The following is a 10628-nucleotide window of genomic DNA, read 5'->3' on the forward strand; positions in this document are numbered from 1 at the left end:
TGGCATCAGATAAACGACATGCTGATAACTGATATTCGGATAATCGAGACATTTTTTAATAACAGTTATAAGCTTCGGATACGTATTCGGTATTAACAGCTCATTTACGATGAAACATTCACGCTTAATAAGTTATCAGAAATTAAATTTTATTTTGCATTCACTTCATTTGAAAATATTGTACGCTTTTTGATAAATTAATGGCGTGTTTCTCGAAGTGCAGCGAACATTTTCATTTGAAATCAAAGTCAGCAAAAAGCAACACATTTTTTTTTTTTTTTTTCTTTTTTTCCAAAATGGCAAAGACAGGTTCAAAAAGAAAAGAAATATTTACAAAAACATGAAAACAAAACGTTTTAAAACATTTAGAAGTTCCATAAATGTCGGGTACAGTATCCGACTTTCGTTAATTAATTATTTTTGAGTTGGGCATATACCACTTATGTCTAGTAAATTGGCTGCTGTTGAATTAAATAAGTCAGTTCTTTCTACGTTTTCAAAACGAGTTGGGTATAATTAACGATTCAATTTCTAATAAAATATTTTAACAGGATTAGCATTCTAATAAAATTTTTAGCAAAATTACATAACTTTCGGATTTTATCCGATAACATTATAAATCTATAAAAATTATGATTTATAATGATTATTTTCTCTAAAACCTAATGATAATATTTCTCCTAATATTATGATAAATTTCCTTTAAAACATGCATACAAATCATATAAACTATGATTTAATTCAGTGAATACCATCTAGAGTTATTTCTTGAATGCTTATTAAATATGAGCCCAAAATTAAAATAAAAGAAAATGCATATCATCTACATGTTTTTCTGTAAATGAATCAGAAAATTCTTATATAAAAAATGAAATGAAGAAATTTTTTTTAAATAAATACATTACTCACATTATTCTAGGAATTGTTTTCGTTACATGTTGACAAAAAACTGTAAACACACAAGTATCAACAAGTCAAACATAGTTAAACCTCTAAATTTCCTAATCATGAATGAATGAATGGCGGGAAACTATCATTTACGGGATTATAAACGTGGAACTTAGCAAAGGTAAACATACCAGACTGAAAACCGGACAATCACAATCACAAACAAAACTCAAAACATTCCTACAAACCTGTAAACACAAAAGCGCAAAGGTGCGCTGATGGCCCGAAAGACAGTCTTCACTTTCCAAGAAATCACGGATATCCGGACGGCAAAAAGGAATGGATGTCAGAAAAAATCCCAACATAAAAAATAAAAAAGAGAAAAAGCCGGAGAGATGTACTATGGTAATAATAATATAATAATAATATATGCCCCTGAAGGGAAAACTTGGGAGAAAAACGGGAAAAACTGTTCGCTCCGGGCTGGAAAAACGGGAGTCTCAAATGCGGTGGGAAGCAAAGGTTATGATCCAGGATCTTTTGTGGCGACGGCGGCGCGCAGGGCTTCGATCGCGTGGCCTCCCGGGTGAGGGGTGGGTGTCTCGGAGGGGAAGGGAGATGTTGTCGGTGGGTGATCCCGATTCGACGCCGGCACGCGAGTCGTAGCCCTCGCGCCGCTTTTCGATTTTTGTTTTGGTCTGTAAGTTCTAGCTCTTGAATGTGGATAGAGACTCTGCAAACTAATTTCCTCATTTGCTGAGTAATTTGGATTCTATAAGCTCAATATATGCTGTTACCTGGATATTTCTTATATTTTAAGTTTTTACGCAAACATATTCATAATATCATATTCATTCATTGAATATAAATAACATATGAATAATTATTTCATGATCTAAGATGTGAATTAGTAGTGAAAGTGGCATTTCTGCTAAATAACTGAAGTCTGAATAATCAAAATTTTGAATTTTTCTAGCTCCAGTGATGACATGTAGAATATTCTGATCCAATTTGTGCAATGAGTCACAGGTAGAATACTTGCAACAAAAGCTAGTTTTTTTTTTTTTTTTTTTTTTTTCCCGGCATGTTAAAGAGGAAACAGACCTTGCCATTTATCCATATAGGTGGCTAAGGTATCATTAATTTTCGATATTTCATACGTACTGGAAATTTTGTTTCTTGTTCAAAACTGTTACTGAGAAAGTTATGTGAAGCTAGCTGTATTTATCAGATGAAATCCGAAACATAAATGAATTTCATGTTTTGTCTTTGGCACCATTTCCGGGTATTCTTTATTTACATAAGAAGTATTCCGAACATATGAACTCTGAAATGTTTCCCGTTCAAGGATTAAGTTCAGTACAGTGTATTAATGTTACAGTGGAGGTAGTGTATTAGGCAGTAGAGTACAGTGGAGGCTACTTAATTAATTAAATTCGAAATAAATTGCTCACTACATAATAAGTATTAATCCTTCGAAAGTTGCGAGATTAAGGTATTCTTTCAACCCAAATAAGCTCGACATCTGTCAGCCGTAAATTTATAATGCGAGCTTGTTCGTTCACGTCCACTGCGTAACAGGAATTCACGCTGAGCTAATTTATGATCACTAAAGGGTTAAAGCCTAACTCTTTCTTCAAGCGCCTAGCTTATCATCCATTTAACAAGTCGCTGAACAAAAAATTTAAGAAACTTGTTGCTAGAAGTTAATAAAACTTAAATTTTAGGAAGGAATTAAATTAAGATAAGCCCTGAAAACTTAATTTTTTCCTCCAATTTTAGTCACAAATGGCTACAAATAAATGTCGCCAAATAATTCTAGATTGTCGCCAAATGATTTCGCATAAAATTACATCGAGGGGAGATAGAAAGCATTCAACTTATTTAAATCATGTACAGCAGAAATTTCGATGAAACTAATTTCGCTAAAAGGAATAAATTATACGAATTCTTTAGACACGTATCAAACCTTAATTAAAACCATTCAATAGGTTTTAAAACTTAACTTAGTAAACCGTTTTAATTTTCTTACTAGCACTCAGCGTACTAAAACTAATAAAAGTTGCACACAAAGATCGCTTTTAGTGATTTGCTATTCAATTAATTCTATCACGTGGCAACAAAATATCTCAAATACCGGAAAGTATTTTACCACGTAGTAGTAGATAGTTATTCAAACTGTATTTTTCTCCTCATTCGGGAGGTTCACGCAAAATTCAAAACAATAGATTCAAAGAAAGCAGCAGACAGTGTAGCGTCGAATTCATGCCGAGTGACGTTAGTATTCTCCGAATCTATCGCTATATCTATCAGTAGAAGATCGGTATATTTGCATGAACTTTTTCAAAATTTGCAGGATTAAAAATAGTGATAAAATAAGTCGCAACAAAATGTTCATAACTTTATTAAATTAATTTTATGTTACATCCAAAGGGGCGTTTTTTTTCATTTACACACACAGACACGTTTCGAGAGCATTTGGGCTAACGATCCTTTGTGCTAAAAATATTTAAAAATTGCGTATCTTGATATCCGATAATCAGCGTATCTGATAAACAGTCTCATGGGCCCTGGAGACATTTTTTTTTTTTTTTTTTTTTTTTTTTTTTTTTACTCCGCACAGTGCTGCCGCTGCTCGCTTTGAAATCTGAATTTTTTAATAAAAAATTTAATAAGTCTACAAAATATGAAATAGGTAATAAAACAAATTTGAAATTCAAAATTAGGGACACCAGGTGCCCATATTCAGGTGGAGGACTAGTTAATCACAATTTGATGGGTCTAGGTACCCTTTTCTTTCCACAATGAGAGAAACATGCATACATTCATGCAGATTCACCATTATTTAATTTCTTTAAATATAAAACAGGACGATAATATTTGGTGGCAACAATCTGAAAAGAGATTCAACTCTTTTAGTGATTCAACTTAAAATGCCGTTTCGAGACTAACAGCCATTTTAGCTAAGACCACTCTCGACTAATAATCACTGAGTGATTTTTATTTATTGAAGAAATTCGTTTCTCCTTCCTTTTTACTTCCTTGTACGAAGTAAAAAAAGAAAGTATTGTAATCGCGAAAAGTTTCAGGCAGCATATTTCAACGAAAATATCCATTTTGACTGCTATCGAATGCAATTTAAAGATGTTTTTGCGTGATATCTGTACGTAAGGACAGAATAAAAGACTCTTTTCTTCCAAAAAAATTATAAAACTGCTTTAAAATCAGTTCTGAAGAGAATTTTTCGTGGCGTCTGTACGAACGTATGTACGTACGTGCGTACGTACGTACGTATCTCGCATAACTCAAAAACGAGTAGCCTCAGAACGTTGAAATTTTGTATATAGGACTGCTATAACATGTAGATGTGCACCTCGTATTTTGGTTGCAATCGGCCGCACCAAACGTATATAAATATATTTATATGTATATCTACTCTGTTACCCGGCTCACTGATCTCAGTTTCTTTACATTTATATGTTTGTAAATTTTACATTTTTTGCTTTAAAAATGATTGAATTATGTTGTTTTTATCTTCCGGTTAAGGTTTTTATGCCTTTCGTAATTCTGGAAGCAATATTTGTACAATTATCAACAATTTAAAAGCTGTTTAAGTGCGGTTAAGTTTTAAATAACATGGCGGACATATTTTTACATTTGAAACAGCAGAATTGTAGATTTGTTGCCAATCTAGAGAGACTAAGCTTCGCAACACAAAAATAACGCCTTCATTTATTATTGCGAATTAAATCATGCTTAATCCTTTCTGGAATTTTTTCGAAGAAATAAGTATTTAAGATTTACTTCTTAATTTTTAATGCAGATATTTTGAGTTTTTATGTATTTTTACCTTGTCGCGAAGTGAGAACTGAATTAATTGAAAGAGAAATACTAAATCGTCTGTGAAAAACTGTTTCTTTTCTGTTATGTTTGCTTAATTTCGTTCATACATCGTTTTAGATTTATTATAGTATTTGAATAGAACATTGGCAACGATAATTCTTCAAATGATATAAATTTTGTGCATTCAGAGTGTCGTCATAGTAAACAAATATAGTGAATTTTAAAGAGTGCATTTATTCTATTGTGGTTCATGCGCTGTCGACGAAGTAGATTTAATTCAATCCAACAAATTTAAATGAAATTCAAGAAAAAAATGCGTATAATTTAATATTCCGTACAAGGAAGTCATGTGGTGTACATATCAGATTTTTTTAATCAACAAATGTATTACACTTATAAGGTTTTCAGTATTTAAAATTAATTAGAAGAATGGGAAATGCACAATTAATTACTCTCACTAGTAAAACATTTGGACATTTATTTAACTGCATTTGCATTAATATAATTTGAAAATAACGAGCGTACTATTAGTTCTACACTGCCTAATGTCCAAACACGTGTGAGCAATTTAATTTTCATTCAATTTTAATTTATTTGATCTTGTTTTAATTTTTAACCATTTATTTCTTCTTACAAAGCACTCTTCTGATAACTTATATGCTTAAGTAAATTAGAATGCATATTGATTTACTGTCAGAAGAACGAAGAAATAGAAGCTAGAAAATAAATCCTAAAAGATTAAAATCTTATCGCTGAAAACATTTCAAGGAGTTTTCTAAAATTAAAAAAAGTTAATTATTTGACTTCTTTCAATGTATTTTATGTCAAAAGAATAACGGAGAAAAGTTTGAAAATTGTGAAGTATGTTGCAAGAAATCAAAATTTCTTACACATATGTCAAAGAAAAAGAGAGTTAAAATAAAATAATAACCTATTTAATAGACAAAAATATTCTAATTTTTTAAAATCTTATTTTCTGATTGTTGATTCGTATGAACTCTTTTTGAATAAGGTTTGAGTAGATAGTTGCTAATTTAACGTACATAATCAAAATTAAGACATAAAGACACTTTATTATGTGCACATGAATTACGAAAGATGCTAATAACTTGCTTTAGCTAGTTATTAGTATATTTTCATCAAATTATTTAATGAATTAATTAGCTATTTCCTTGGTAACATATAATTAATTTATTACCTTCTTTAAATGAGGAGAACATTTCCTGAAGTAATTTGACCTGCTTTTTTTTTGGTTTCTTGGAAGAAATGTTAGAAACATCTTTATTGAAGTCTTTCCAAAATTTTTGGAGCACTACGATTTTTTTAAGCTACCAAATACTTTTCATGCACTGCTTTAGTAGTATTGCCATTGCAATAACATTATACTGCCCGACACTAGTGATTGAAAACTTTTGGCTCATGAATTGCCAATGAATGATCTGGTTGATCATTATAGACCATGGGCTTGGTTCATTAGTGTTCTTCAGATACAATTCTCCACATACTTTAGTTTAATTTAATTTTATCAATTTATCTAAATTTGCTGCACTGCATCACACTAATGACCAGATGGCCAGCCAATAATCATAAATCATCAGTAATTAATAGTTTTGAAGAGTATAGGTGTCCTCTAGCTATTTTTATTTTTAAATCTTATTAAAATTTAAACCATTGCCTCGCATTGCTGATCTACGATGTTTTAAATGCGGTAAATATTGATAATACTGTTTGCACATGGGATACTATAACCGCTAATACCTTCCGTGACCGTCAAAATAGGTCGCTGGTTACCAGCGGTCTTGATGGCTTTGGTATGCTTAATTTTCTATTTCAATAGGTTACAGGTGACCGACAGTTTTCTCATCTACCACTGCGTTTAATTATAATAATTTTAATCTAAAATTATATCTAAATTTATTTCACTGCTCTACAGTTGCAAGGTTCCTGTCTTTTAGTTTATAGCTAAAGTTGAGGAACCTTAAGAACAGGTAAGCGAATAATCGCTTTAGTTCAGTAGACAGAGAACAGAACTCAAGAAGGGTTAAATGCCCTTTATTATTCCAAATAAAGTTCACAAACGACTCCTTTTTGGAGTTTTATAATAAGACCTCCACGCGGGCTTGGACTCAGGAAACTGAGAAATAAAACTTAACTGATCTTAATTAAAAAGATATAGCCGAAGCTATCAAGATTCTAACAGAGTTGACCGCTTAACGCTAACTAACGGCGAAGCTATCAAGGGCCTAAAGTACGGCCGATCGTAAAAATAGCTTTAGAGAGAGTATCGCCAAAAGGCTAACGCGCGCTGCATAGAATCTCTGACTCTCTCACGAAGTCAGTAGAACTTCACAGTTAAATATCTCTTCTCCTCCTTTGCATTCAAACGCGATTCTGAAAATACGTTCTGGCCGGAAGTTGTAAGCTGAAATTAAGGAAAGACAGGAAAGTAACTTTAACTTAAAATTAACTGTTTGAAAAATTAAGATAAACCTTACACAGTAAAGGCCTACTGGTTGATTCCAACTGCTCCTCAACTGCCAAAATGCCCTTATCTTTCATAAATGCTGGTATGCAATATTGATTAATAAGTTTGACAAAACTCGGTCTAATTTTAATTTAAATATCTACCTAAAATTTATTGCACCCTTCCAACAATGGCGACCTATAAACTGACCAAATGTGATTTTTAACCAATAGCATCACAACCAACAGACACCCTTGAAAGACAATTATGTGCTCTATTTAATTTAACCATAAATAAGTATCTAAACTCCCTGCATCTTCACACATTAGCGATCTGTGTATTGGCATCAAGTAACCCTCAACCTGTAGATAACCGGTAACTTCGACAGACAGTACCGGTACTAAAGACTAACATCTTACCAAGCATCGGTGTGATTCTATTCAATCTTAATTTAAATATTTTTCTGAACTTCCTGCATTGTCCCATAGTAGGTCGTACCTAAGAATTGATCCTCCAAATGACCTTCAACTTGTAGGTCATCAGTGACCAACGGTTTTTAAAGACATTAGAGGGCTCTAAATTAATTATAATTTTAAAATATAGCTAAATTGCAGTATATTTCCTGATCGACGATGAATCGATTGACTTCAAGTGACCCTCACGGGAGTTGGAACCAAGAGCGTGCTTTGATTCAGTTTTACTTTAAATATTTAAGCTTACTAATGTCCTTTTTAGTAATCTATTCAATGCCCTTTTTTTAGTAATCTTTGAGTTTTTCCCAAGTGAGCCTGAACCTGTACCTCGACCTTTATTTTGAACCCTCTGACTTTCAAGGCCACTGGTGACCTCAAAAGGCATTCCGTCTTAACGATTTAAAACTATTTGAATTTTCTTTTCTTGTTTGCATGCCAGTGGACCATCTGTTTATCTCTAGGGATTATTGTCACTGCTGAGCAAGCCTCTCGGGAATTTTCATCTGTTACAAACTGAAGTGAACTGAAATAAACCAGAGAGACAGTAAAGTCATCCACACTTAAAAAAAAAAGAAAAATAAGTCAGCTCACTTGAGTAAACAAAGTGCGTTCTCATACTCTATTGGCTATGACGTCACTGAAGTTCTCTCTTCTCAGAATAATACAAGTTTCTCTACTGATTTAAGCTTAATTAATTTTTTACACGTCGGTAAAAATTAATTTGTCTGTTTTCTGTAATAAACATAATTAAATTTATTACAGCACAATGTTTTGTACGCGTTGTGTGATAGCATTATGCACTACAAAATAAAAAATCAGCAAAGCGTATGATTATACAGGTATAGAATTCTATAGCATTACTGAGTTTGATTTAATTTTTAAACAGCAGTGGTGCACTAATTTGAATTTTAAGGTTGCTTAAATTAATTTACCAGACACTGAATTCGTTAATATATAGAGAAACTCCTATGCATTCAATTATGTTTTCTTAAGTAAGAACGGTGAAGAGACAGCGATGAAATTAAGTTATGAAAATAACTTAGTATCTGCCGTAAAAATAAGATTGCAAGGGAAGGTCTATTTAACATTGAAGTAAATGGCTATCTCGCTAAATAGGCGAGATATCGCTGGGCTGGTAATAATTTTAAAAAATTATTTTTGTCGCCAAATTTGGCATGAAATCGCCAAATGTCGCCAAATTTTATGACCATTTAATGACATTTTCTCCCAATCCTGTTTAACTATAATTAGTACTGCAAACGAATAACTGTAATTAATCCTTCTATGTAACTGTAATGGTATCCCGCCCTCATATCTAACTTGTAGATAGTATATGTATATGCCTTCCAGTAATTTCAAGATACGGAAGGTAGTACTAGAGATTTCTTGGCGGCTGGGGGGCACTTTACAAGACTAGAGAGAGTCATCTCTACAAGCATATTTCAATTATCATATATAAGATACAGATGTTATTTAATTTAAGCAATGATTTTAATTTTCAGCAATGATTACTTTCCTGATTATTTTTTAATATTTTAATTACTTCTCAAGACACATAATTCCCCAAATTAGCTAAAACACCATTTTAATTCATTCGATTATTTATCATTTTACATTATATATAAATCAAAATCAACTATTCGCGTAATTATTTTTCATCTTATGTATGTACTATATTCTAATAAAATTTTATAAAGAAACTAGTAATAGAAGTGTTTCAAAGATTTATACTATCATTATAGTATTTTGCACGTTTGCATCTTAAAATAATATTATTGAATATTTAGACTGCATCTCTAGGAGAAAAAAGGAAAATAATATAATGAAGAGGCAAAACAATAAAATAATTATTCTAACTTGCTGTACTCTGTCTCCCATATTACTCTTTTGCTGATGTTAAGGATTTGCAGAAGTTATTGAATTTGTCTGCAGTTTTGGCTTAAGGTACTAACATAATTCCGAGTTCAAACGTTTAATTTTTTCCCTAGCCAAATGCATCAATATTCTAATCTAATTCTCAAGTTCTCTCCTTTACGTAGTAAAAACAACTATTGCTCTCTGAATAGACCTTTTTCTCTCAAAATGGAGTTATCTACAGAGTAATCATTCAAAATTTTCATTAAGTTCTTTTGTAAGTAATCCGGTTTCAGGTTGTTGTTTTGAGTATTCAGTTAGAGATGAATACTTATCGTCAGTCGTATCCGTGAAAGTTTTCTGGATGAAACTCTTTTTCACAGCACAGAGAAACAGCAGAAAAGTCCATTTTAATTTTTCTTCATCCGTTTTTGATTTTCTTTAAATACATTCAGCATTTAATGTATTGGTTCTCAACAGGGGGGTACGAGCCCCCCCCCCCCCAGTGGAAGGATGTTGACGGGCGATTAACTTATTTTGGGCGACAGGGGGTGAACATGTTTTGGGTGGTAGGGGGCAATGAGCATGTTTTGCCATTCGAACTTAATTTAAAATCATCCCCAAAATTTATTAAACCGGTTATTCAATTGACACCATTTGCACCAGCAATAAAACGGACTTACGTGTCCATCCTGACAAACAAAATAAAGATTTGTCGTTTTCCTCGAATATCAGAGCCAAGTCTATGAAGGCACCGTCTGTCTCAGGGTTACTAACAACTTCATGAAAAAATGCAGCAATGGTTTGATAGCCTCTTATAATATATCAAAATTAATTACTAAATCAGGGAAAGCTCATACCATGGGCGAAGAGTTGAAACAAAAAAGAGAAGTCGAATCCAGATCGTGGAAAGAGGAAACTTGCGCCTTCATGTCTCTAAAAATATTGAACCGAACGTTCAGAAACTGGCTCTGAACCATTAAGCACAGATATCCCATTGATTGTACTTGATTGTTTCATCAATATTATTTTTTTAAATTTTGATTGTTTCATCCATATTATTTTTTAGCAATGTTCATCACTTAAGCAATTTTTTCTGGTATTAG

At 32.3% G+C, this 10628-nt stretch overlaps 1 protein-coding gene across 1 annotated transcript in view; it reads right to left on the minus strand.

Moving 5' to 3' along the window:
* The window catches only part of LOC118188727 (retroviral integration site protein Fli-1 homolog), a 339942-nt gene extending 338541 nt beyond the window's left edge, over nucleotides 1–1401 (minus strand). Inside the window, exon 1 of the mRNA XM_085813083.1 lies at nucleotides 1137–1401. The gene's annotated coding sequence lies outside the window, so the exon portion shown is untranslated. The remainder of the gene's footprint in view (nucleotides 1–1136) is intronic.
* Between the last annotated feature and the right edge of the window lie 9227 nt (nucleotides 1402–10628).

This window comes from Stegodyphus dumicola, chromosome 3 (genome assembly GCF_044657685.1).
Source record: "Stegodyphus dumicola isolate Sdum_Otavi_A_Nest chromosome 3, ASM4465768v1".
Taxonomy (NCBI): Eukaryota; Metazoa; Arthropoda; class Arachnida; order Araneae; family Eresidae; genus Stegodyphus; species Stegodyphus dumicola.